Here is a 26,550-nt window from a genome sequence, read left to right as displayed (position 1 = left end):
AACTTGTCCAGAGCTCTCGGTGTGGCCATCCATAGCAAGCGCGTGTCCGCTGCTGTCCTGTGCCTTCACATCAGCCATCAAATCCATCTGATCTCTCTGCTGGCCTCAAAACTTCCAGATTCAGAAACAGGGGAGAGTGCAGGAAAGCAATCAAAGAAAAATAGGTGTGTGTGTTTATTTATTTTTGGCTGCGTTGGGTCTTCGTTGCTGCACGCGGGCTTTCTCTTGTTGCAGCGAGCGGGAGCTACTCTTCATTGCGGTGCGTGGTCTTCTCATTGCAGTGGCTTCTCTTGTTGCTCAGCATGGGCTCTAGGCACGTGGGCTTCAGTAGTTGTGGCACACGGGCTCTAGAGCACAGGCTCAGTAGTTGTGGCGCATGGGCTTAGTTGCTTCACGGCATGTGGGATCTTCCTGGACCAGGGTTCGAACCTGTGTCCCCTGCATTGGCAGGTGGATTCTTAACCACTGCACCACCAGGGAAGTCTCAATAGGTGTATTTTGATAGCAACTTATGAGAAACTTTGGCTTCATCACTTTGCTAATTACTGTTCTAACTGGCATACTCCCTCCTGCTTAATAAAGGAAGAAGACATCACAGGCAATGCTAGAAAATTTAGGATTAGCGAAATAAGAATAACAATAGATTTATGTTTTTAAGGATTTTGTTGAGCTTTACATTTTCAAAACTTCTCCCAATAGTGCTTTTTCCCCCCTTCAAGACTGCTGATATCGATCTATCACTCAAGAGAAAATAATATTGTCAGGGTTTTTAAAAACAATCTTGAATGGAAGGAGACTGTAGGATTAATATTTTAAAATGAATTACAGTGGTCTGTATGCACCACTTTCTTTAGCGATTATTCTTGGCAGAGTGAAATATCAAACCCAGTCCAATGTGAAAATTCCCCAACAGAATGGAAGTTAGAATTCAATACAAGCAGCAAACTTGTGACAGTACGTTATTCGTTCAGAGATTTTCATAACTAAAATGCATCAGTTGTCAGCAGATTTAGTGCACACTTCTTAGTCCTTATTATTATAAGACTAGCAAGGTTCAGCCCCATCTTCTTATTTCTCGAATTCTCTTCTTCAGTCTAAAATTGAAAACCTAACCATCTAAGTTCCCCAGAGGGCTTTGCAAGAAACTAACTCTTACTTGAATTAGCATCACTTTTGCAATGTTTCTAAATAAGCTAATGCAGCCCCTTTGAGGAGAAACCCTTCCAGGGGTAAAAGAGAATGCAGTCAAGCACATCCAATCTCATCGGTATCACTGACTGTGAAGGAAGTTCAGCAAAATTTCTTTCAACTGGTTAAACTCTGAAAGGTCATCCACACAGACAGCAAGCCCAAGTTCCTCTCCCCCTTCACAGGACTAGAACATCTTACTGACACCAGTTACCAGGCTATGAGACCATGTGGCTGGTGAAAGATGCCTTCATTTATTTATGTATTCATATGTTTTAAAGAAGACTTTTTTCCCATTTAAAAAAATTTTATTATTTAATTTTCCAGAAACCCTAGAGGTCTTGAGAAGAAAGACACAAATTTAAGGCACTGTGTTTTGGATGTTAAATTGGTAACAACCATTAGAAGGGCTGCCTGAGTTAATTATGTAGGATTTACCTGCCCTGTAGATTTGTGAGTTAGATTTTGTTGCAGTTTCATCATTGTATGTGCTACTCAGAGAAACAAATAACTCCCCCATTCTTACTTTATGTTTTGTTTTAATGTAACGTTTATCTTTTGGCGTAGGTAGAAAATAATACTTTTATTGGTGCGACCCAGAATGAAGGGGCAAAATGATGAGAAGACATAGCTCGTACGTGACTTTGCTGATTCAAGTTTCTGTGATTAAGGTATAGTTGAGAACATACTTTCATCCCATTCCTTGTATGATGTCTCTATGCCCTCAGAAGAGAACTGGCATTGCTTCTCCTAATTTAAATCCCACTGATCTATTGCTCTTTAATATTAACAGTCATTGCTAATCTGCCTCTTGCAGCACAAGCAGCTCCAGCTCCAAATCTCAAGGTCTAAAGACCATAGTCATTTATCTAATGAGCCCCAGGAGGACTTAGGGTAGCTCAGCCCATTAAGCAAGCTGAGTCTTAAGCAAAGGCTGCTGAAAGTTGACCTGAGACTCCTCTTTGTGGAGTTTTGTTATGAGTCATAAAACTCACTTCCTCCATGGCAAATCCAACAGTATTTGTTAATTGTGTCTCTGCTCCGTGACATAAGCTTTACCTCACTAGAGCATCTGCTTGGGCTTTATCCCGTTGCTAATGATCATTTTCTACTTTCCAGTCACTAATTTTTAAGAAGCACCAGTGTGATATAGTGAAAAAATGCCCTTAAAAAGGTATCATGAGACTTGATTTCTATTCCCATTTCTGCCAATAACTATCCAAGTAACTTTGAGAAAGTCCTTTGATCTCTCTGAACTTCAGTTTCCTCATCTGCAAAACAGAATTGGGGGTGCTGGGTGGGGATGATGTACTAAATGACACGAAGGTCCCCCTGGCTGTAAAATCCCAGTTACATTTACATATAAAGAAAGGACTTTATTTCTACTCTTTTAATATAACTTTTGGTGAAACGACAATTTTGCACGACTTTTAAAACATTTATTATATATTCAGTTACCAAATCTTGGGATGACTCTTTAAAATTGGAGGAAACATAAAACAATGTAAACAAAACAAAACAAAAAAACCTCTGAGTTTCACAGCATACTTTATGGTTCACGGCATACTCATCATACTCTATGATTCTCTAAGGGCGCAAAAAATAATTTAAATCTTTATTAGTTACTTTTGAAAAATCTGGATTTCCTAGAACTTAGTGTTTAGTTTTGTGTGGTTTCATTTTGTTTGTTTTGCAACACCATACTTGAAAAATGGTCTTTATTTTCTAAATATGGAAATTAAAACACAAGTTTGGAACCTGTGGTTTCTTCTCAGTCATCTTTCCTGTGATCTCTTTGCAGGATTTGACATTGTCCACTTCCCTCTTAAACACACTCTTCTCATTGGGCTTCTATGACCCTGTATTTCTGGGTTTTCTCTCCCTCTATGACTCTTCCTTGACTTTTCACTGGATCCTCTTCCTCTGCTCAACTTATACAGGAGAGTTTTCCCCAGGTTCCATTCTCAGTCCTCCCATTTTAATCTCTCTGTGTTCCATTAGTAATCTCCTTTACTACTACATGCACATAATTTTCAAGATCATTTCTCTGTTAAAAAATCTTAAGTGACTCTCCATTACATCTATCCTTCAAGTTTAGATTACTTAATAAGGCACAGGTGGCCCCAGCCTACCTTGGCAGAATCAGTTCCAACTTTCTCCGCCACAAACACCTTATTCTCTAGCCTTGCTTGACTAAGCACCATTCCATGAGCCCTGAGGGACATTCAAATTTCTCTTCCTTTGGCTGCATTATTTACCCCTCTTGGGATGTCTTTATCTTCCTCCCCCCTTTTATATCTTAGAAAGTTCTATTCATTTTTAAAGGCCCAGCTCAAAGCCACTTTTCTTTCTGTAACCTTACTGACCCAACAGGCAACATGAATTGTTCCAAGCTCTCCCCTCCCACCACTTCTGTGTATTCCTATAGGTCATTTCCATGCTTTTCTGTAGTAGGTATTGCATTATTTTAATTGTGTATCTGGTTAATTCAATAATCTGTATTTTGTAGAGAAAAACAGAAAACAACTTTATCACTATCCCTTTAAGCTGACTTTGTTTAATAGTTCTTCCTTGACTCTGGATCAAATCTTATTATTTTTCTCATCTTTTTTCATGTGTGGAAAAGCTTGAAGTTATTTAATTTAAAAAAAACCAAAAACCCTTTAATCTGTTGTCCAATTTAAAGATTCTCTTTTCCTCTAGTTTAGGCATGACTCAGACTCAGAAAATCCCCTGGAAGTAGCAGGGGATTTTGGTCAGATTCTTCCTCTTCCATGTACAGTCTCCTCCCCAACTCACTAGGTGCCATTTCAAGCTCAGCCAGATCAAGCAAAGGAGGTAGGATTACATGAAAAGAGTAAAATCTTAGCTGCCTCTCAAGTTTTAGGATGATATTATCTCTTTGAGTCTGGCAAATAATAAATAATGGGTTCTTTATCTTATAGAAAATTTTTATCTTTAAATGGAAACCATTTAACTCTGGCTGCCATAACAAAATTTCATAGTTTGCTGGCAAAGAACTGAAATTTGTTTTCTCACATTTACAGAGGCTAGAATTCTAAGACCAAGGTGCCAGCATGGTTGATTTCTGGTGAGAGCTCGCTTCCTAGCTTGTAAGTGGCTTCCTTCTTTTTGTGTCTTCACATTGCAGAGAGATAGAGAGAGAGACCACTTTCTAGTGTCTCTCTTATAATGTCTCTATTATAAGGACACTAATCTCATCATGAGGGCCCCACCTTCAGGACCCCATCTAAACCTACCTCATCTACCAAAGCCTCACCTCCAGATAGAGTTAGAGCTGCAATAGATGAATTTTAGGGGGACACAATTCAGTCCATAGCACTACTGTTGCTGTTAACCTTTCACTAAGGATTTCCTGGTATGGGAAATGTTCTTTCCAGCTGAATGCTCATGATAGCCTTTCAACCCCTGGCTTTCAGCAGTCCATTCCAAAAAGACTGTCTGTTGAGGATACCTTGCCCCTCCGGACAGAGTTCAATTTCAAATCCTGTCCTTCTTCAAGGACTGACTAACCCCGCTGGGAAATTCACACTATCCTTCCATCAGTGGAAGCCCAACTTCCTTTTTCTGTAATATGCTCTACTCCTCCACTATCAGGTTATTAGCCTTCAGACATCTTCAGATGAAAGTCAGGCAGCAGCTTCTGTATTCTTCATCCCCTCCCACCCCGCACTGAGTGGGAAGAGGTCTCTGAAACTACTTGACTTGGAGGCTGGGGAAGGAACCCCCTTTTCAAGAGTACCTTGGTGACTCTATTTTTTTTTTAAACTCCCAATCTTTAGTAACATAGTCTTGGGGCAAAGCACCAACGTAAAGCATGCTTGGCTTTTTCAAGCAACTGAAACCAAAATTTTGTGGTTGGAACATAATTAGTAGAGAGGGAAGTGGCAGACAATGAAATCAGACATGTAGGTGAGACTGAGATCCTATAGATTATGGGAGCTGATAGTGAAGAGCTGGTTTTTATTCTAAGTGCAATGGATAACCATTGGAGGTCTTTAAGCAGGGAAGTGCTATGAGCAACATACTGAGATTTACATTTTAAAGATGTACCTCTAGCTGGTATATAGAGAATTTTTTATAAGGGGGAAAGAGTGGGAGCGAGGACATCAAATATCAGGCTCCCAAGTAATCCAGGTGAGAGATGTAAGTGAGGTGGCTTAGAATGATAGCAGAAAGAAGAAATAAAGACGATAGATAGGAAGTATGGTTTGGAAGAATAATTGAGAGCATGTGCTAAAGGTCTGAATGTGGAAGATGGAGGGGACAGAGATTAAGAATGACTTCTAATTTGGGGGATAGATAAGGGTGATATTAACTGACATGGAAAATGTTGAACTAAGAATAAGTTTTGGTTTTGCTTTTGTTCTCTGATCTGTGTTTAAGAACAGAAGGGATTACAGGATTCTATTTAGGTTATATTAAATCTGAGATATTTATTAATTCAAGTGGAGATGTCAAAAGGCACATCAACAAATATTTAAATTTGGAACTCAGTGGTCATGGCTAGAGATAGAAATTTAGTTGCCATGGGCATATACGTGGATTTAAAGCCCAGTGACTGAGTGGAAACACCTAGTGAGAGAATGTAGAAGGAGAAGAGGGACCCAGGACCTAGCTCTGGGTAACTGACGTTGAGAGGAGGAAGAGTCAGCAAAGAGACCCAGAAGAATCAGAATACATCTTATTCAATAATTTCTCAATATTTAAATATATGAGTAGTGAAATAGAACCCTGTTCTTCAATCATTTCTCACCTCAGCACTAGTGAGAATCTAAAGCAGCAAGACCTAAGAGGATATTGTCTAATTCGTAGTTCAATAGGTAATTATTTGAAAATATTGTTATAAGTTTGGAGAAATTTCTCATAATGCTTATATTATGGAATTGGACTCATATGTATACTTAACCACAGTAGGTCATTATTCTATATAAACTTTCATATGCAGAGGTTAGGAGCATAGGCTTTTAACACAGACCTTCACTTTTTTTTTTTTTTTGAGTAGGTTGCTTCTGTGAGCCCCAGTGTTTTCATCTGTGAAATGGAGATAATAATAATAGGACCTATCTCACAGGACTAATCTAAGGGTTAAACTATTTAGTAGATGTAAATACTTAGAACAAAGCCTAGAACATAATAGCACTGAAATAAATATCAGCTATGAGCATCACACGTAGTTGTTATCTTCTGGGAGCTTGAGCTGTCTATAGTATCTCCAGATTAACATAAAAATGAGTGAGAGTTTTCTAGATTCAGGAATGAATTAAGAGTTAATTTTTTTATGTCCTGGAGAGAACTAGTTGTGAACCAGGTAGAAAACAGGTTTGTCCTACAATTCTGGCACTTACCAGAATTATAGTTTTGGAAAAGTCATTTAAATCATGGGGCCCCAGTTGTCCAATTTAGAGAGTGGAGAAATGGAAGGACTGAAAATTCTTAATGGTTTTCTCTAAATTTTCTAAATTTTAAGATTTCTTTCTCATTTCACATGATTTTCCTTCTTTTGAGTATACACATGGATGGAATCCACTGTAAAATGGGTTAAAATCTTCACTTAAAGTCTGTGTATAATTAGTTTTTAAGGAGCTTGAGATCATAGGGAATAACAGTGGGTTTTTTTTTTTTTTGGTTATTTTTGTAGATTACAGATACCAAAGCTCCAACATAACTGTGACTGTAAATCTGTCCAAATGTCATACTGAGAAGCTAATGCAAGCTATTTAGGAAAATTCTTACTTCTGTTGAGTCTGAGGTAATTTATTTTGTCTATCACTCACTTGTAAGGTGTCTTTTAAGAAAATATATAGTGATTTTAATACATTTAGTTTGAAATTGATAAGTTTAAAACTATCTATTTGAAACTGCACATTCAGGGAGTATTTTTTTTTGGATCTTAAGTTTGAATATAAATTTTTATTAGGTTGAAGACATACACAAAGTGTAATTTAATGTGCAAATATCATGAGAACAGAACATTGTAACTATTACTACTCTTTTTTCCTTTTCAAATATGTCAAAGATAAACTTCACATAGGAAAATAGTTTCGGGGGATTTGACAGTGCTGCTTGGTTATGATCAGACATTGGGCACTCAGTCACCCAGCCTTCTGAAGACCTTGCTTCTGACTAACTACAGGCGGCAAAACTGTTTCCCTCCTTCTTATTAGCGATGGGATCTTCTACCTAGAGATTTCAGAACAAAAGGTAAGAAAGACAGTTAATTATAGCCCAGGCCTCACATGAAGAGTTAATGAATTTTAATGCACATCAATTAATAATTAATTGGGTTTTTACCTGACTATAGCTAGAAGTATTGGGTGATGAGAAGAAAAGAGGCCCCATTTTAATTGAAATACAACAGTCATTCTGCTATGGCTTTGTGTCCCTGGTTCTCCTTGTCTTTAAGTCAAAATCAGAAATAAAAAATCTGAAGCTTCTAAAGAGGTACACATGACCTTTAACATAAGGCAAATACAAAATCCTTTATAACTCTATATGGAGCAATGCTGTTTCAAAGCATTTTTACGTTATGTGTAGGCAAGGTAGGTATTATATTTTAGTATATAAAATAAAAAGGAAAAAAGAAAGTAAATAAAGAAAAGAGGGTGGGAGAGAAGGTAGAAGAGCTCAGAAGGTTTAAAAGTCTTGGTTTCATTTCACGGCTAATGAAATTGAAACAGACACAAGACTCTGAGTCTTATGAATCTAACTCCAGTTCCCTCTCCCCACAACATAAAACACCATCCAACTTCAGTACACCCTCAAAGAAGAACAATCAAGCTAAAGTAATCACACTTGTGTGGTATCAGCTTAAGGATAGACAAGTATATTAATGGAAAGAATATGGAATATAGCAATAGGCACACATATATGTGGCTAACTGTTTCTCAACAAAGGTATCAACATAATTCAATGAGAAAAGGAACACTTTTCAACCAATGCTTCTAGAAACAAGTACATAAATACTTAGGGAAAAAGAAAATTGAACCTTCACTCCTACATTGTACCACACACAAAAATTAATTTGAAATGGATCATAGACTTAAACATCTAAAATCATGAAGCTCCTACAAGAAAATAATAAGAGAATGTTTTTATTATTGGAATAGGCTATACTTTTTTCAAAAGGACACAAGAAATAAGAACCATAAAAATTGATAAATTGAATTTCATATAAATGAAAATCTTCTCTTCATCAATAATTAAAAAATAAAAAGGCAAGCCATAGCCAGGGAGAAAATATTTGCAATGCATCTATATGACAAAGGCTTGTATCCAAAATATGTAATGAGCACTTATAAATCAATAATAGACAAAAAAACCAATTAACCAATTAAGTTTTAAACCAAGTAAAAAACTTGCACATAAAGTTCTTTCAACTACGCTACAGACATACAGATGGCTGATATATAAAAAGCTGCTCAATATCATTAGCCATCAAAAATTCAACTAAAATACACAATGAGATACCACTTCACCCCCATTAAAATAGATATACTAAAAACATATATAAACTTCATTTCATCTCAGAGATATAGAGAGCAGTAAAGAACATTGATCTCACCATTACCAAAAAAAAAACCCTCAAACTTCAAATTAATGACTTTTTCTTGAATCTATCAGAAAACTTTAACTTCAGGGCAGAAATTTCATGGATAAAAAGGAGCCAAGCATTTGTATAGCTGAGTCAAATGCCACCAGATGCCATATAAGGCTGTAAAAAGAGTCAGTTAATATGTTTAAATGAATTACTAAAGGCCAAATATCTATTGATAGGAAGGTATAAAGTCATTTGTGGCTGCAATTATAGGAGAGTCTGTGCCCTCTAACGTAATTTTTTCTCCATGAGCCACACCAGATGCTCAGAGAAAATTGTGTAGATTCCTGAGAATAGTTACCTCATGACACTTGTCAGGGGAGGGGAATTGCAGCCACTGTCAAAACTCCACCCAAACCCATCTCCCCTACCTCCCCTAGAGGGAGATCGTCCGCAGGGAGAATAGTCACAAAACTCTTGCTTAGGGCACTGTTGGAAACCCATTAAAGCTAGAGAAAAGAAACAGAGAAAAAGTTAAGTTCTACCTCTGTGGAAGGGGCAGGAATGTGTGTTAAGCAAAGTTATATGTACTGTAACTGGAGCAAGGGCAAAAACACTTGTGAAAGCCACCCCACACTGAGATGCAGGTTCACCCTGCCTAAGAATGAGGCTTAATCAGAACAGCAGAGAGCATTTCCCCCTCCTCCACCTTCCATCACCGTGCCAGCAAGCATTGGTAATTTTAACAATGGGATGTAGCTAGAGAGCTGTTTTCTCTCTGGGGGGAATGTATTGAGTAAAAACGTTCTGGAAAACTCATCCACACCCTATAACTAGGGGATTTGAAGCCTGTGCAATAAACTGCAAACCCAGACCAAATCCTGAGTATATTAACACAATCCTCCACACTAAAAGCCTAGCATAAGACTAGGCACACACATATCCAAGTATAAAAGAGTATTTATCTCAGTATCTACTGTGGAATACAATATGTCCAGCTTTTAACAAAAAATTACAAAGCATGTGAAAATGCAAAAAAAAAAAAAAGAAAAAAGTTTGAAAAGACTTTTTTCATCAGAACCAGGGTCAAATATGACATTAATGTTGGAAATATCAGACAAAGAATTTAAAATAATGATAATTAACATGTTAATGGCTCTTAATGAAAAGGTATACTGCATGTAAGATCAGATAGATATTTTCATGAGAGAAATAAAAACTATAAAAATCAAATGGAAATGCTAGAAATATAAAACAAAAACAGAGATGAAGACTGCCTTCAATGGACTCATCAGTATACTTTATGCAAACAAGGAAAAGATCAGTGAACTCACAGATAAGTCAGTAAAAATTACCCAATCTGAAACACAAAGAAAAAAAAGGGAAAACAGAGGGAGTGTCCATGAGTTGTGGGCCTATATCAAGCAGTCTAACATACATGTATAATTAGAATTCTAGAAGCAGAGAGCAAACAGTGTCAAAGTATTACTTGAAAAAATAATGGCTGAGAATTTTCCAAAGTTAGTGACAAGATACTAAACCACAGATTTAAGAATCTCAGAAAAGCATTTGGTTTAGGAGGGGGAAGGGAACACCTATACATATCATATTCAAATTGCTAAAAACCAAAGACAGAAAGAAAATCTTGCAGAGAAAGAAGACACATTACCTACAGAGAAACAATGATAAGAACTACAGTAGACTTCTCATCAGATATCATGCAGGAAAAGATACAATAGAGTGATATCTTTCAAGTACTGGAAGAAACAGAAAGACTATCAGTTTAGAATTCCATACCAGTAAAATACAATCCAAAAATTAAGGAGAAATAAATATTTTCTCAAACAAGCAAAAAAAAATAAGTGAATTTTTAAAAGTTAGTGAATTTATTGCCAACGGGCCATCTTGAAAAGAAATACTCAAGAAAGTTATTCAGGCAGAAAGAATGTAAGAAATTTAGATTTACACAAAATATGAAGAGCATTGAAACAGGAATAAATTAAGTAAATTAAATTTATGTTTTTCTTAACTTTTACTGCTCTAGAGATAACTGTTTGGAGCAAAAGATAATAGTGCTCTTCATAGCACATGTAAAAGCTAAAATATGTGACACAGTACAACAAAAGATGAGGGGAAGGAATTAGGAATACACTGTTATAAAGTCCTTACTACATGTGAGGGCATATAATATTGTTTGAACATAAACTCAGTCTTCATCAAGATAGGCAATACTCTGTGCTATTAAACAAACTTTACCATATGTAAAAGAAAATAATTCACACAAAACATGTTCTAAGACCATAATGGATTTAAACTAGAAGTCAGTAACAGGAAGCTATCTAGAAAATTCTCCAGTATTTGAAAAGTAAGCAACACACTTCTGAAAAGACTGAAAACACAAAATATTGACAAGGGTGTGGAGCAAATGAATCCCTTTTATACAATGATGGTGAGCGTACAAACTGACCCAAACTTGGAGAACTGTTTGGCAGTTTCTTAAACATATGCTTTTCATATGACCTGGCCTTTCAACTCCTAGTATTTACCTAAAGGAAATCAAAACATAGGTCCACATAAAACTTGTAAAAGTATTTTTATTGCAGCTTCGTTAATAATTGTTCCAAACTGGAAACAATCCAAAAGTGTACCAGAAGGAAGGAAGATAAATAAATTGCTGCATATAATGCAATGTAGTACTATTAAGTAATAAAAAAAGAATGACCTACTGATACATGCAACTAGAGAGATAAATCTCAAAAATCTCTCAAAAAAACTAGCATAAGTAAACACATACTGGGTAATTCCACTTATTTGAAGTTCAAGAACGTAGTAAACTCTTAGTGATAGAAACAAAAGAGTGTTTGTCTGTGGGTGAGAGAGATTGATGCAATGGAGGATGAGGAAACTTTCTGGGTTATAGCAGTATTCTTTGATTGGGGTGTTAGTTATATATTTGTGTGAATTTGTCAAACTCATTAAAGTACTGGCTGTGAATCTAACTCTATGTAAACTTTACCTAAAATAATAAAAGAATGTTTAAAATTTCTTTAGCAGATAATATTACAGTATTAGTCAAATTTTAAAAACAAGAGACAATAAATTCTTAATAATATGTGCAAAAACACCTTAAAAGAAACTAAAATTAATCGTCAGTTTATTTTACCCTTAAATAAATAAAACTTCCAAAGCAATAGAATTGAAAGTTTCTTAATACTCAAATTAGTTTAAAATCATAATGGAGACTTTAGATTTTAGAATGTTTAGATTTTAGAATGTTTAAGCAATGGACAAAAATATAAGTTAGCATCTTGTATATTTCAATTATCCATCTTCTTCATTCAATGCTATAATTATCATCTTTTACCATAATTTATCAAGATTTACTTAAGTGTAAATAAAAGATACCCAAAAGTATGGCTTACACAAACTTACTTTTCAATTTCTATTAATTTTTAAAGAATATTCTTGGAGGAAGATATATATATCTTCAGAATCTATTAAAAAATCAAATGTTTATTTATGACTGACAAAATTTATTCTTATAGCAGATTTTGTCCCTTCATAGCATTGTTTTTTAATGGGGCACTGTGTGATGGATATTAATTGTCATTTTAGAATTTTTTTTTACTTTTGGTTTTTCATTTGATTACAAGAAATTTGTTAACTTTCTTTTTGTGGTACTTGATAGGGCACTGCCTCGTGTATTAAAAATGGATGACTTCCCAAAGTGCAGTATGTCTTTACTTCTTGGCTAGCTTCCCATGTGGAAAAATAAGTGTTCATAATTATCTGAAGAAGAGTGTTTGCATATTACTCCTTAAGCATATAATTATCTCATATTTTGGGAAGCATTTTATGTGTAGGCCTACAGCATACTGTATGTTTTCTTTAAAAGGCAAAGTAGCTAAAAATGAACGTGTGGAAAATGTGACAGTCATACCATGCTAGCTGTATTTGTTACTGTGCCACTATATGATTTAAAAGCCACTAATGCAAAAGGAAAGTGCATGGTACTTGCTGTGTGTTTCTAATTGGCACAATTTGCTAATACAGTCCTTGACGCCAGAATTCTGTTGTTCACGTATCTGATTTAATATAATTAAATGGCAGGCACTTTTTCCTTGCAATTTTGGAACATCAGAACAAACAGAAAGAAAGGCCATGCACATGAATACTAATTAATAGCGGTTCTTACTAAATATAAATTGCCTTCCTCAAAGGCAACTATGACAAAGACACTTAAAAACAAATGCACGAAAAATCTATTTTCTAGAATAGGATTTTATCAAGATTTTCTCTGATTCTCTCCTTCAGCCTCCAAGTATACAGCAGCTTGAGCTTTGGAACTGTGATTAAGTAAAAGCTTTTCTCATCCCTCACCTAATTCCACTCACAAGAATCAATATCCATGCTGGCTTTTAATGAATGGGAAGCTACTCAAGAGAGTAGGTGAAATCTGAGCTCTAAGCTGAGATAAACCCACCCCTCTCCATACATAGTGCTGTCTTTCCCCCTCTTTTCCTTCTCCCCACCCAACTGCCTGGCCCCAAACCCTTGATGGCAAGGATTTTTCTTGATGACAAGACTCCTCAGTGCAACCCTAAATTCACTCATTCATCCATTCATCCATCCACCAAAGATTTATTGAGCATCTACTAGGTGTCAAAGACCATGTTAGTACTAGGAATAAAATATTAAACAAGATATTCCAACCTTCAGGAAGTTTATAGTTTACTGAGGAGAAGTAAATCAACTATAACAATACAGAATGAAAAGTACCATACTGGGGTGCTATGAGAAAGCTTCAGGACGTCTAGAGAAACCTTCCTTTAAGAGGAGAAGTTTGTGATGAGCCTTAAAGAGTAAGAAGTTACTGAAATGTAGTGGGAAAGGAGAGCATTTCAGGCAGAGAACTAACTACAAATGAGACAGGTGCTGCTCACCCCAATATATAGAACATTGTTATATAATACATTTGTAAATGGATGTAAAAAATTAACAGTCATGGGAAGCAATAATATTCCCTCCTTCTCCTGAAACATCTAGGAAATTTCTATCTAAATACTTGTGTAAGTCCATCTATAACCTGTGCCTTGAGAATTGGCTTCTTCCTTGCAGAATTATTTACCACATTGTTTGCATAGTGATACTCTTTCTTGTCGGAAGATTTGGTATGTTTTCTTTTGTCATACAGTGAGAAATATACTCTTATTTGACTTGGCAATCTGCAAGCCCAGAGCTATATTTAAATATAAATCATTGGGCCTGTTATAATTTTTTTCGTCAACCACATTTTGTTGAAGAATATGTTTTTTGACCTCTCTAAGTTTATTTCCAACCATCCTGCTATGCTGTGTGTCACCACAGATCATTTTTTTACAAGTATATATACATTGAAAATACTTGTTTCTATAGTAAATTCTTACAAGATAGTCTCACTTGGGCCTTGATACAATGTTGCTGAGAATTAAATTACTTAATATACTTGAAATAAAATGCACATTCTCCTCATCACTCATTCCTCATTTTCAAAAATCACAGAGATGGCTTGTAAGAAACAATGTAACATTCATAAAGCACATAAAGTCGTTATTCTTTACTTATCAAAAAAGCCAGCAATACTTTCACTGATAGCCTTTATTTTAAAATCAGCATGACTGCATTCATGACAAAGCTTGCATAAGGCAAGGTTTAAAGAACATAGTTTGCTAAAAAACACTCTGTATTTCTACAACAAAATTTGTTTCCATCCACATATTTATATTAATAATGCATGTCATGAATGAGTTGTCTATAAGTGTTAGGCTACATTGCATGATATATTTGCATTTCCAAAATAAAAAGAAATATTCAATATGAATTTTAAAATATGTCCCAGTCCTGATCATTCTTTTTCCCCCCACTTTTTATTATTCAAAATATAATTTTAAATAGTTTAAAACCTGGAGAAGTATCCTTAAAATGAAGAATCCGTCTGTGCCACATCTTTTTGAGAAGAAAATGTTCTAGGAGATCATAATGGAACAAAATGCTCAGTGGAAGACAGCAATTATAGGACAAACAGTACATTCATCAGAGAGCTTGCTGCCACAAATAAATTGAAGGTCCAAATGGCATACATAATCCAAAATTAAAGTTTTTTCAAAATCATAGTCTAAGAGAAGGAAGAATGATATTTATCTTGAAAGAACAGATGTGATACTTCATTATAAAACTGAGAAAAAATACAGCTAGAATTGTGTTAAATAAGCAGCATAGGACTTAAAGCCCTTTTATATTTGATTCAGTTCTCATCACACACCACTCATCATTCACCTTCCTCCTTCTTCCCTTCTTCATTTTTTCCATCCTTTTCTTTCCTTTCTTTCTTTCTTCCTGCCCTTATTCCTATATGTGTTGGACTTACAAATGTATAGATAATACAAGAATAATAATTCAATAGTCAAAGTCATTATGACTTCACATTTTGTACTGATTCTCAGTGTGCCTGTTTTCTATTTTTTTCTCATTAGATAAGGGTCAGACCCTTTCAGGTTTCATAAATTTCTAACCACCAGAACCTTTTAAGTTCTAAGACTTAAAAGGCAGATGCAAATCAATTTTACTTAATACCAGAAATAAATACAGACATAAGACTTTCAAAAAAGAAGTTAGAACAGTGTACTTTCTTCCTTATTCATTTTATTCTCATTAATTCTAACAAGAAGACATTATTTGCAATGATTTGCAAATATTTTATCAGATCCTCATTAGTAGTGAAGTGAGAAATATTTAACTTTATTCCATAGCATTTGCCTTATTTACATCTTTTCTGATTAATTTTCAAAGTTGCAGTTTGAAATAGATTTATTTTATTTTGTTATGTGATATGTAATTTTCTTTACCCCGATATCATAAAAAAAAACACTGGAAAATATGTTCAGTTGAAATAGATATATATATATATGATCTTTCCAGTGGTTGAAGAAAAAACATATGCAGACATTCCCGTGCAATCTCTAAAATACATTTATCAGCAATTTTACTGATCAACAGCCAAAGGTTTATAAACCCACATTATTAATTTTTAAGCACGAGAGGATAGAACAGTGATAATATGAAAAAGAAAGAACTCATTAGTTTTTAATAGAGCATTGGACGGCACAGATTTTGCATCCAACTATTTACCCAGGGTTTCTCACCATGCTCTACGAAACTGCTGCTCAATAAATAATAAAAGATTAAAACCTTAAACCTGGAAAGCTTAGAAAAAAATATTAGAAAATTTTATTTGAGATTATAAAAATCCTCAAATGATTTACTTGAAGAGACATCTTCATTGCTTCCATGTGCAAGGACTAATGATGGCCCGGGGCCTGGGATTGGTGAGGAGCACTTCTTGGGAAACATAGTCAGAGGTAGGTGATAAAGCAGGTCCTCCGCATGACTCTTTCACTGTCACCCACATATCTTTTTACCATTTGTTGCAAGAAAATGATAGTCTATATACATATTTATCTACTTGGACTGTTAACGACCGTGATTTTCTTTTTCCAGGACAGGCCTTTTTGTTCTAAGCAACTCAGCTTCTAGGCAGGGTGACTGCAGTGAGTCTTCATGTCTAGAGCGTAGACAAAATAAAAGAAGATTCTAATTAAAGGATCTGCTCTTAGGCTATTGACATCTGCAGAGACAAGATTTCACAGTCACTTTGGCTCTGTCTATACCCGCTCTGGCGTTCTACACAGACTCTTTTAATTAGGATGTCATGCCTTTAATAATCTGACATTCATTTCTTCCCTCTCCTTCTAAAGGTAATGGATCTTTGATAGTTTCTCAGATGCTTATTGAAATGAGATTGGATGTGCCTTTCCTACTGAATCAAACCTGAAGGTATATTTACCTTAGTCCCAACCAGGAGATGAAGATGAGGGCTGAGTTTCAATTTGGTCCCTTTTATCCACTGAAACAGCAAAAAGTAAATACGTCTGAAGAATGATTGTCTGGAAAATCTATGAAAACAGCAGGCTGCATGTCTTCTTTATAAAGCCAAGTTGTTCACTAAATATTTCATCCATTTGCATTTGATCTTACAAACAAGTATAAGGAAATAAGAAGCAGGAGGCAGAGAGACGGAAAACCCTCTCTCTCCCAGGACTTGGCGCAGTTCCTCACTTATCATTGGACTGCACAGTGGAATGTTATTTCTCGGTGCCTTGAATTGTTTGAAACTATTAATGAATTTGGTGTCCCCACAAGAGTTAAAAGTCTTGTTTCCAAGACTTATCTCGCAGTGGTACGGTGGGGTGTAAGTACTACTCTAGACTCAGACATCTCTGCCTTTACGAACCGCATCTCTAGCTGTGACTAGCCCTGTAATCTTAATCTCTCCAAGCCTCAGTTTTCTCCTTTGCAAATAGGGTAATTTCGAGATTTAGCTCATAAACTGTGATAAAAATAAAAAATAAAGCCCTTAATGCCTGGCACAGAGTGAGCATGCAATAATTTCTATAAGATTATCACTGGTTATTGATCTTATAAAATTTATTCTCTAATCACCAATAATGTTAATTACATATCCATTATGGCAAAGATACTGAAGAATGTAATACAGTAGGAAATAAAAACTAAAATAAATAAGTTTTTAGGATCTTCCTAAGGACAGCAAAAGAGAGCAGCAGTAGAAAATTAGGGAAAAGAAAATAAATTTCTATCGACTGCTATTGGGAAGAAAAGATAAAATGAGGGAGAGGAGAAAAGGAGTTAGGGGGAGAAGAAATAAGCATCTATCAACAGGAATTATTTTCAAAATAATGTGTTTCTAAAGTAGAAAATATTTGTACATCTTTCAATTCAATATTTTGAGAGGGATGATTGGGTTGGAAGGTTAGTGTCATGTAAAAATGTTTATTCTTTTTAACAAGGTCATTGACATATTCAAACTCCTAAAATGATATGTGGTTTACTGCCTATGGGGAATCCATAAAAATATTTTGACAAAAAATATGGAAAAAAGTTAAATTCTAATTTTTGGTGCCATTAAAATTGTCTATGATGCGTGTTCACCACTCAGGCTTTTCCATCCATAGATCTGGCTAATAACAGCCATGTGTTCCAGAGGTTTAGTTACTTCATTAGAGAGCATCTGAAAACCTTCCCTTTTCCCTGTGGTTTATATTGTATTTCAAGGGGAACTGTGTCACCATCTTTTTGCCTTCATCTTTGGAGAGCTATACAAGGTATTGCCCACTTTGGAGAATTTTTCCAAAACTCTCGTCTGTTCTTTGGGCAATATGATGCAATGTGGTTTTTTTTGTTGTTGTTATTTTATTTTACTTTTTTGAACATTCACTCTTCTTCTTCTCAAGATTCAATATTCTACATTTATCTGCATTGATTTCTGGCATTTGCCATCTTTTAGCCCAGGTACGTAAGTGATCCAACTTCTGCTTCTGACTGCATAGTTCTTTTTTACTGTTCTTCTGACTTTATTGCAATATCAGGTGTCACTGCTGTGGCATTTTTCCTTTGGGCCACAGTATAAAGTCAATCCAATGTATATAGCACAAATCTCTCTGGGTTTGGGTCTTCTCTGATAATTGCTGCATGTTTTTAAAAGATAAGCTTGAGTACTTTATGTTGAGTATTTATATCTCTGAAGATAAGGATTAACCTCTTTAGAAGATAATTATCCCCGAATTTTAATTCTAATATTAAAAGTAGCCCTTTCCAGAATCTTGTAAAACCAATCAGTAGAAGCCTTCTGTCTCCTCAACCTATAAAACAGGATCAAACAGTTGTGTCTTTTACTTGTGCAAATGCAGATCCCTTACAAGGCATAAGCCTTCTTTTACCTTAGTGTGTATTTTGAAAAATCAATATCTAGCTGATATTAGTAGCTCTAATCAACTGGGGATTTTAATCGGAAGATCTAGAAATTTTGGAGAAGAAAGAATTTTAGGGAAGAGCCAATTTTATAGAGTACTGAATTCTCTGGTCATGGGGTAAGAGGAGAACCTAAAGGAAAATTGTGAGGAATAGAGGTGGCAGAATTCTGACTAATTTTTGACAGAGGTTCTAATTGTGTCTTAATGAATAAGAGACATTGTTGCAGAGATAACATTCCATATAGATTTTGATGTGCCTATTTATTTCCTTTATATATTTTACAATGGAGCTGCTTGATTTATTTCTCATTAATTAGTAAAAGCTCTTTGTGTACTAGGAGTATCCCATTATCATATGTGTTGGAGACATTTTAAATTATATTATTTACCTTTTGATTCTGCTGCTGATGTATTTTCTCTAAAAACATTGAAAATATTCTCTGTAATCAAACCTCTCAGTCTTTTCCAATACATCTGTGTTATCTTGGGTTCTTCCCTGCTCCATATCTATGCATAGATATAAATATATTAGATAAGTAGATAGATAGATAGATAGATGGAGATAGACATGGATAGATAGGTAAGAAGAGAGAGGGAGAGTTCTGGTCCTGGTAGAATAAAGAGATAGAGATATGAGTGGGGTAGGAATAGGAGTAGTGATAGGGTTAGGGTTAGGAGTAGATATAGAGATAGAGATAGGTAGAGGTAAGTAGTCCTTAGGAAATTTATTCTTCATGTAATTTTAGTTAGGAGTTTACGGCCAGAACCATTCATTTATCCACTTATTCCTGTGCCACTGTCATATTGCTCTGTTTGTAGCTTTATAATGTCTTATTAACTGATAAGGGAAGTCCTTCCCTTATATTCTTTTACAAAATTTCTTGGCAATTCTTACACTCTTATTGTTCCATATATATTTTTAATACTGTTTTTTAATTTCATTCTTTTTTTAATATTTATTGGAGTATAACTGCTTTACAATGTTGCATTAGTTTCTGCTGTACAGCAAAGTAAATCAGCTATATGTATACATATATCCCCATATGCCCTCCCTCTTGAGCCTCCCTCCCACTCTCCCTATCCCACCCCTCTAGGTCATCACAAAGCATCAAGCTGATCTCCCTGTGCTATGCAGCAGTTTCCCACTAGCCATCCATTTTACATTTGGTAGTGTATATATGTCAATGCTACTCTCTCACTTTGTTTTTATTTTGCAGCACTATTTACAATAGCCAGGACATGGAAGCAACCTACATGTCCATCAACAAATGAATGGATAAAGAAGATGTGGCACATATATACAAAGGAATATTACCCAGCCGTAAAAAGGAAAAAAATTGAGTTATTTGTAATGAGGTGAATGGACCTAGAGTTTGTCATACAGAGTGAAATAAGTCAGAAAGAGAAAAACAAATACCATATGCTAATGCACATATATGGAATCTAAAAAAAGGTACTGATGAACCTAGTGGCAGGGCAGGAATAAAGACGCAGACATAGAGAACAGACTTGAAATTATTTTGATCAGCTAAAACGAGCTGCTTTGGAATTCTGATTGCAGTTTTATTGTGTGTATATAGATTGGGATTGTTTTACATCCTTGTAATATTGTCTTTCCAACCAGAAACATGGTACATCTTTCTGAATTTTAAACATTCTTAGTTTCAAATTCCATCTCTTACTTGTTATTTAATATTAGGATTGTTAGTTTTGTTCTCTTAACATCAATTTTCTCAGCTAAATTTGGCCTAAAAATAACTTCTTACAGGATTATTAAAAACTCTACAAAGAAAACATCTGATGTCATTTTAGAAGATAAATTTAATGCTTAGCACAACAGGCCTATACATTCCATTCAATCTTAGCCCCACTTCTAGTAAAAGAAGGGAAGTGAAGGAATGGATATAGAAAGAGCATAATTTTAGATATTTATGAGCCACTTTCTACCCCAATAATAGTATTCATTAATACCCTATTAATATGGTATTCACAAATTTTACTACTTGGATCAACCTTTAAAATATGTCACTATATTTTTTCACTGCTTCTTACAAAGAATCTCTAACCTCTGTAGAAAATGAAGCAGTGACTGTGATGTTGAAAAATGTTCAGTTAGTCTCGGCATGACTGAAATCAATACACAATATAACTTGAAGGAATGGGGTCTCCGAGTTCTTAAAACAAAACACACAAATGACCTCAGCAACAAAACCCTCTTCTTGGCCCTTTAATGCAATAGGCTGGATCATGTCTTCGTTCCAGGGTTTGGATTTCCTCTTAACTCACACTTGAAAGTTCTTTACTTCCTTTATCCTCCCCCTTAAGGTGAGCTTGTGGTCTTCAGTTTCTCCTTTGGGTCTGGCCACAGTAACTTACACACTTCAAGCATCCAATTATGCCAACCTGGAGAGCAGGACCCACCTTTTAACCAGACTTGTCCTGTCCTCCTGAGACTAATCTACTCTCTCATCCTGTGAGCTAAACTCTCTCAACCGGAACTCCTCACTACAGTCCCATTGTCAGGAGAGATTAAAGCTAAATGGAGCTTTGTTACGGGGGAAATTGTCATCATCACTATGAGTTAGTAAATAATATCAGCAAAGAAGACTTATTTCATGCTCAATAAATGTCCAGCACTGTACCAGATATTACACATATTTAATGAAACATTTAAAGAAATAGTTTACTAAATTATTCCCATTGAGAGCAAAAAATGTTAAGAAAGGTTAAATCTGGCCTAAGTTCATTAAACTAGTTAAGTATTAAACTCAAGATTGTTAGTTTGTGTTGCTGCATTTCAATGATTAGGAATCGACTCATTAATTTAGGTAAGGATATTTAATAAGACTTTAGCATACTGTAAACTGAGAGGAGAGGGTGTAATCAAATGTCCACATCTTGACTTTAGTTTTGTCTCTGCTGTTTCCTTATGTTATACCTCCTTCTCAAGAAATACCACACATATTAACAAGGTCACTGTCTCCATTATTTGCAAGTTAATTGATAGGCGGGGTAAAGATTTAAAGTTACAAAAATGGATTTGTTTATGATATTTGAAGAGCATGTATTTTTTGGAGTAGAGTTACTTTATAAAACTTTCACTTGGGATACTTTAATAATTGCTGGAATTTATCTTCATTTGCTATTTAAGCAGCTCACTATTGCATTTTTGCTATGTTTCTCATATATTTAATCTCTAGTTTATACACGTAAATCTGATACTGCCTCTTTAAATATATGGCTACACTTCACTTAGAAGTGTTTATCTGTTTATGGGAGTGTTTCTCTGTCAGTCAGTCAGCTAACATTTATTGAGGACCCATAGAGTATGTGCGTGTTTGTGAACACGAAGCTTGTAGATTATTTAATTTTGAAAAATGGCACTTGTAAATCCTGGCCGACTCACTGTACAATGAGGATAATACTGTTTCCCAAGACCTAGTCTGTGTAAACACTATTGTAACCGAGTCTTTTGGCCTCCAATACATTAATCACATGCACTTGGTATGAAGCCTGTGAGAGTAACCTAATGCATTGTTGAATTTTTGTTGTTAATACTCCTAATGTTTAGTCTGTAACAGGATCACTCCCCAGGCTAGATTTGGGTTGTGAGCTCATGAATTTCTCGCTGTAGACATTCTCACATTCTGGATATCAGAATGATAATGAGATCTAGCCTAGAAACATCTATCTGTGGTTCTTTATAGCTGTGTCATTGGAATAATTATTTCACCTCACCAGACTTCAGTCTCCTTCTGACAGAAATGTTAATAGTAATCATTATATTCATATTAACAACGAACAGCAGATATTTGTTAAATATTTACTTTGTTCCATTCTTTTTTATTTTTCCTGAATTTTGGCCACACTGTGTGGCATGTGGGATCTTAGTTCCCCAACCAGGGATTGAACCCGTGCCCCCTGCAGTGGAAGCACGGTGTCTTAACTACTGGACCACCAGGGAAGTCCCCTGTGTTCCATTCTTTGCTAAGAGTTTTAGATCAACTATTTTTAAAGAATTTTTATAATAGACCTCATTTACAACACCACCATCATCTCCATACTTCATCTTACCCACACCGAACTTGAAACATTTCAGTGGCTTCTCATTGCTTTAGGATAAAAACTAAAATCCTTTACACAGCCTACATGTTTCTTTACTTGTCACAGTTTTCCACTCCTGCTTCCTTTCACTCTCTGTGCATCAACCACAGCAGGCTTGCTTGCTTGATTGTTTGCTTGCTTTTTTCATCAATTTATTGAATACACCCATGTTTACCTTCCTCCCATTGAAGATACACTGAGGAATATTTTCAACATATACAACAAAAGCTCCATATAATTAGCCAGAGCAGCTCCTTAAATCACTTGGGAAAAGAATATTATCTAAGTAGGAAAAAATAGGCAAATCACTACAAAGAGGCAATTCATAAACTAGGAAACACGAATAGAAATAAATATTATTGCTCAGTTTCACTAGTTTTTAAGGAACTGCAAGTTGAAACAATGAGATAGTATATTTGCCTTTGGGGTTCCTAGCATTGACAGAGATAGGCAAGGAAAGAGAATTCTAATATCTTTCTCATCCACTTTTATACATATATACTAAGATTCTAGCAATGTGTCTTGCAGCATTATATATGTATTATGAGGAAGATCTACACCATTCACATAAGTGTAATATATATATGAACACAAGAAAGAATCAGTGAATTACAGAATATTGATATATTGTTTCAAAGTATACTTGACATCACAGAGAAACCTATAAAATCAGTACAACTCCAGTATTTCACATTTATTATACTGGTGAAATATATAAAACCATATTTGCAATAAAGGTAGAAACCAGCAAGTGTCACAACAGTGTTTGGACCCAAACACTTGAGATATTCTGCCCTCTAAAGAAAAGTATCAGATTGAATGCCATGCATTTATCACTTAGCAACAAGAGTCCATGAGGCAGCTGATGAGTTGATATGCCACCTGCAACTTCTTGTCAAATGTCCAAGTATGTACAGCTTGTAAATAGCATCACTCAAACTAGAATTGTAGAAAACTTTTACCTGTAAGTGGTAAGGAAAAAAAAATACAACTATTATACTAAGTCAAGATTAACTCTGACCAATCATTTTTATACTTTTACTTTGAAATAATTATAGATTCACAAGAAGTAGGGAAAATAGTGGAGAGGTCCTGTGTACCATTTACCCAGTTCCTCCCAATGATTACATCTTATGTAACAATAGAAAAATATCAAGACTAGAAAATTGATACTGATACAATGTATCTGTGCCATTTTATTACACATGCCATTTAAAGCATGTGGATTATGTGTATAGATTCTTACAACTACCACCACGTTCATGATACAGAACTATTCCATCACCACAACAATCTCCTTCAGGCTACCCTCTATAGTCACACCTTCTCCCTCTTCTCACTCATGTCTAACCCCTCGTAACCTCTAATCTTTTCTCCATCTCTACAACTTTGTCATTTTGATTTACTCAATCACTTTTATCTTCAGTTTCTTGAGCATTTGTAAATGTGAATTTTTTAAGTAATAACACTTTCCAAAATATTTCAGAAATAAGCATCACAGCTCTCAAACCTTGACAAAGTGACAATGTTAGATGAATTTGCATGCAGTTTAACTAATTTAGGTAATTCTAAACCAATGAGCTCACTCAAGATATCAGATGAAAATGCTGACAGTGGCAACTACAGTACTAACTAGATGTACATCTTATTCAGTAAACAAACCTTTTTATCAACTGATAAAACTTTTATCATGAATGGATTCTATTATACCTCATCTACTCATCTATTTCCTCCAAAGACTAACCATTCGTACAAACAAATAAAACGTGTATTTAGCAACTATTGTGCACCTAGTGCTGCATTAATACTGTATGAAGAAACGTAGAGCCTTGAGGAAGCTAAAACACAGATGAAGGTATTTTTAAATATTCCAATGTTATATCTTATTTTCCTAATCTCATTTACTGAGCACAAAGTGACTACTGCATAATTGTTGTTATATAACTCTTTGTCGTAAATATTACAATTCCATAGTTTTTGAATGACTGATACAATCAAAGGATGCCATGAATATAGCAGAAATCTCCATTTGCCTCTGTTCATTAACTAAAGCTTAGATTATTGGTGTCCTGTTTTGGACCAGAGTTCTATTCCAATTATCATTGGATTTGTAGTTCAATTAAACCTTGATAGGCTGATCCAAGGATGCAATCAATCATCCAGCACAGAGCGCTAAACTCATTTTTGCACATTCAGTACCAGATAATCCAGATTTTCTCCATGTTAATAGATATTTGGGCATGGAGAGAAAACTGCATCAATCTGTGTTGGCTATATTAGTACAAAGTAACCAGAGCCAGGGTTCATTTCCTGTGTAGATTTTGTGTATAAGGAAGTAAAAAACTATGAAACAAATAGGCTACTCAGAGTAGAGACAATACGTTGCTTTTGTAAGTGAAAAATTACACATAATAGTGACCATGACATATATGTGTTTGTTTTATTCTATGAGTACATTTATAAGTTAACATATATTGTAGGGAAGTTATTGGAAATAGAATACTCAGTAAAGAAAATGGTATTATAAGATATTGAGGTGTGTTTTGTTGTTGTTTCTTTTGTATTTATTTCTTTGTTTTTGTTTCTTTTAAGATAATCTCTACAAGATCATGGTTGAAAATATGTTATTTAGTTTGATAGACAAGCATTTGATATCCAGCTCTAATATTTATCACACTTGTGACCTTGAACAAGTATTCCCATGTGTAAAATGTAACACTAGTATCTCTGTCTTAGAGTGGTCATAAGAGTTAATTAGATTTTCATTATGAATACTTAGCACAATACTGGGCATAGTGTAAGAGTTCAATAAATGTTGGTGGCTCTTATTTTAATTATTATTATGTTTATCACAAACAAATATTTTGAGGAAAGCTTTAAAATTTATCAGTATGTAATCTCCATTAATATTCACAGTTCTCTCTTTAGAATTTCCATAATATTAATAATATCAATGACTAACTTAATTTATCTGTAATTAATGATAATGGCCAAATAAAGGCATTTCACCCCGCTCTTCTCAAAGCCAACTAAAAACAATAAAGAGAATGAAAAACAGAGGGGAAAACTCCATCTGCAGTAAAACTAGGAAAGCACAGAGAAGCCATGTACTATGATGGAAAGCTACCAAATCCAGTGGAATTTGTAGCAAACTAACAAAGGTTTCTGAGAGGACATCAACACCCACCAATCTTTTCATTATGCAGTCTCCTTATAATCAATCAACCAGGCCTGAAGTGCTCAAGCAATGACTCTGTTTGCAATAAGAATGCAAAGAGTGAAAAAGTGTGAGAGCTTCATCATAGCCCTTTTCATCCTAGAGAATTAGAGAGAAAAGGTAGAATGAGGAATCAAGGAAACAAGGCAGCCTGAACAGAAGCAGATTGCCAGAGTAGAAGGAGAGGCTAAAGGGCAGCAACCAGCTTTGACTGCTAAATGCTTGAAGGTAAATAAATGCAGTTATGTATTGATTTCATACCTTGAAGTTCTAATTCCCAATTGACTACATTTGGAGATAGGATCTTTAAGGAGGTAATTAACGTTAAGTGAGATTATAAGGGTGGGGCCCTAGGACTGGTGTCCTTATAAAAAGAGAGACACAAAGGACGTGCCTCACAGACAAAAGGCACAGAGTGAGAAGACAAACATCTGCCAGCCTAGGAGAGAGGTCTTGGAGAAATCAAACCTGCCTACACTTAGATGGATTTCCAGCCTCCAGAATTGTGAGATATGTACCACCACCCACTCTGTGGTATTTTGTTACACTCCCAATAGCCAAATTTGGAGCAATATGAGCAAAAAAATAATGATAGTATTTAACTATAACCTATAGGA

This window comes from Balaenoptera acutorostrata, chromosome 5, assembly GCF_949987535.1.
Source record: "Balaenoptera acutorostrata chromosome 5, mBalAcu1.1, whole genome shotgun sequence".
Classification (NCBI taxonomy): Eukaryota; Metazoa; Chordata; class Mammalia; order Artiodactyla; family Balaenopteridae; genus Balaenoptera; species Balaenoptera acutorostrata.
This window is presented reverse-complemented; position numbering follows the sequence as displayed.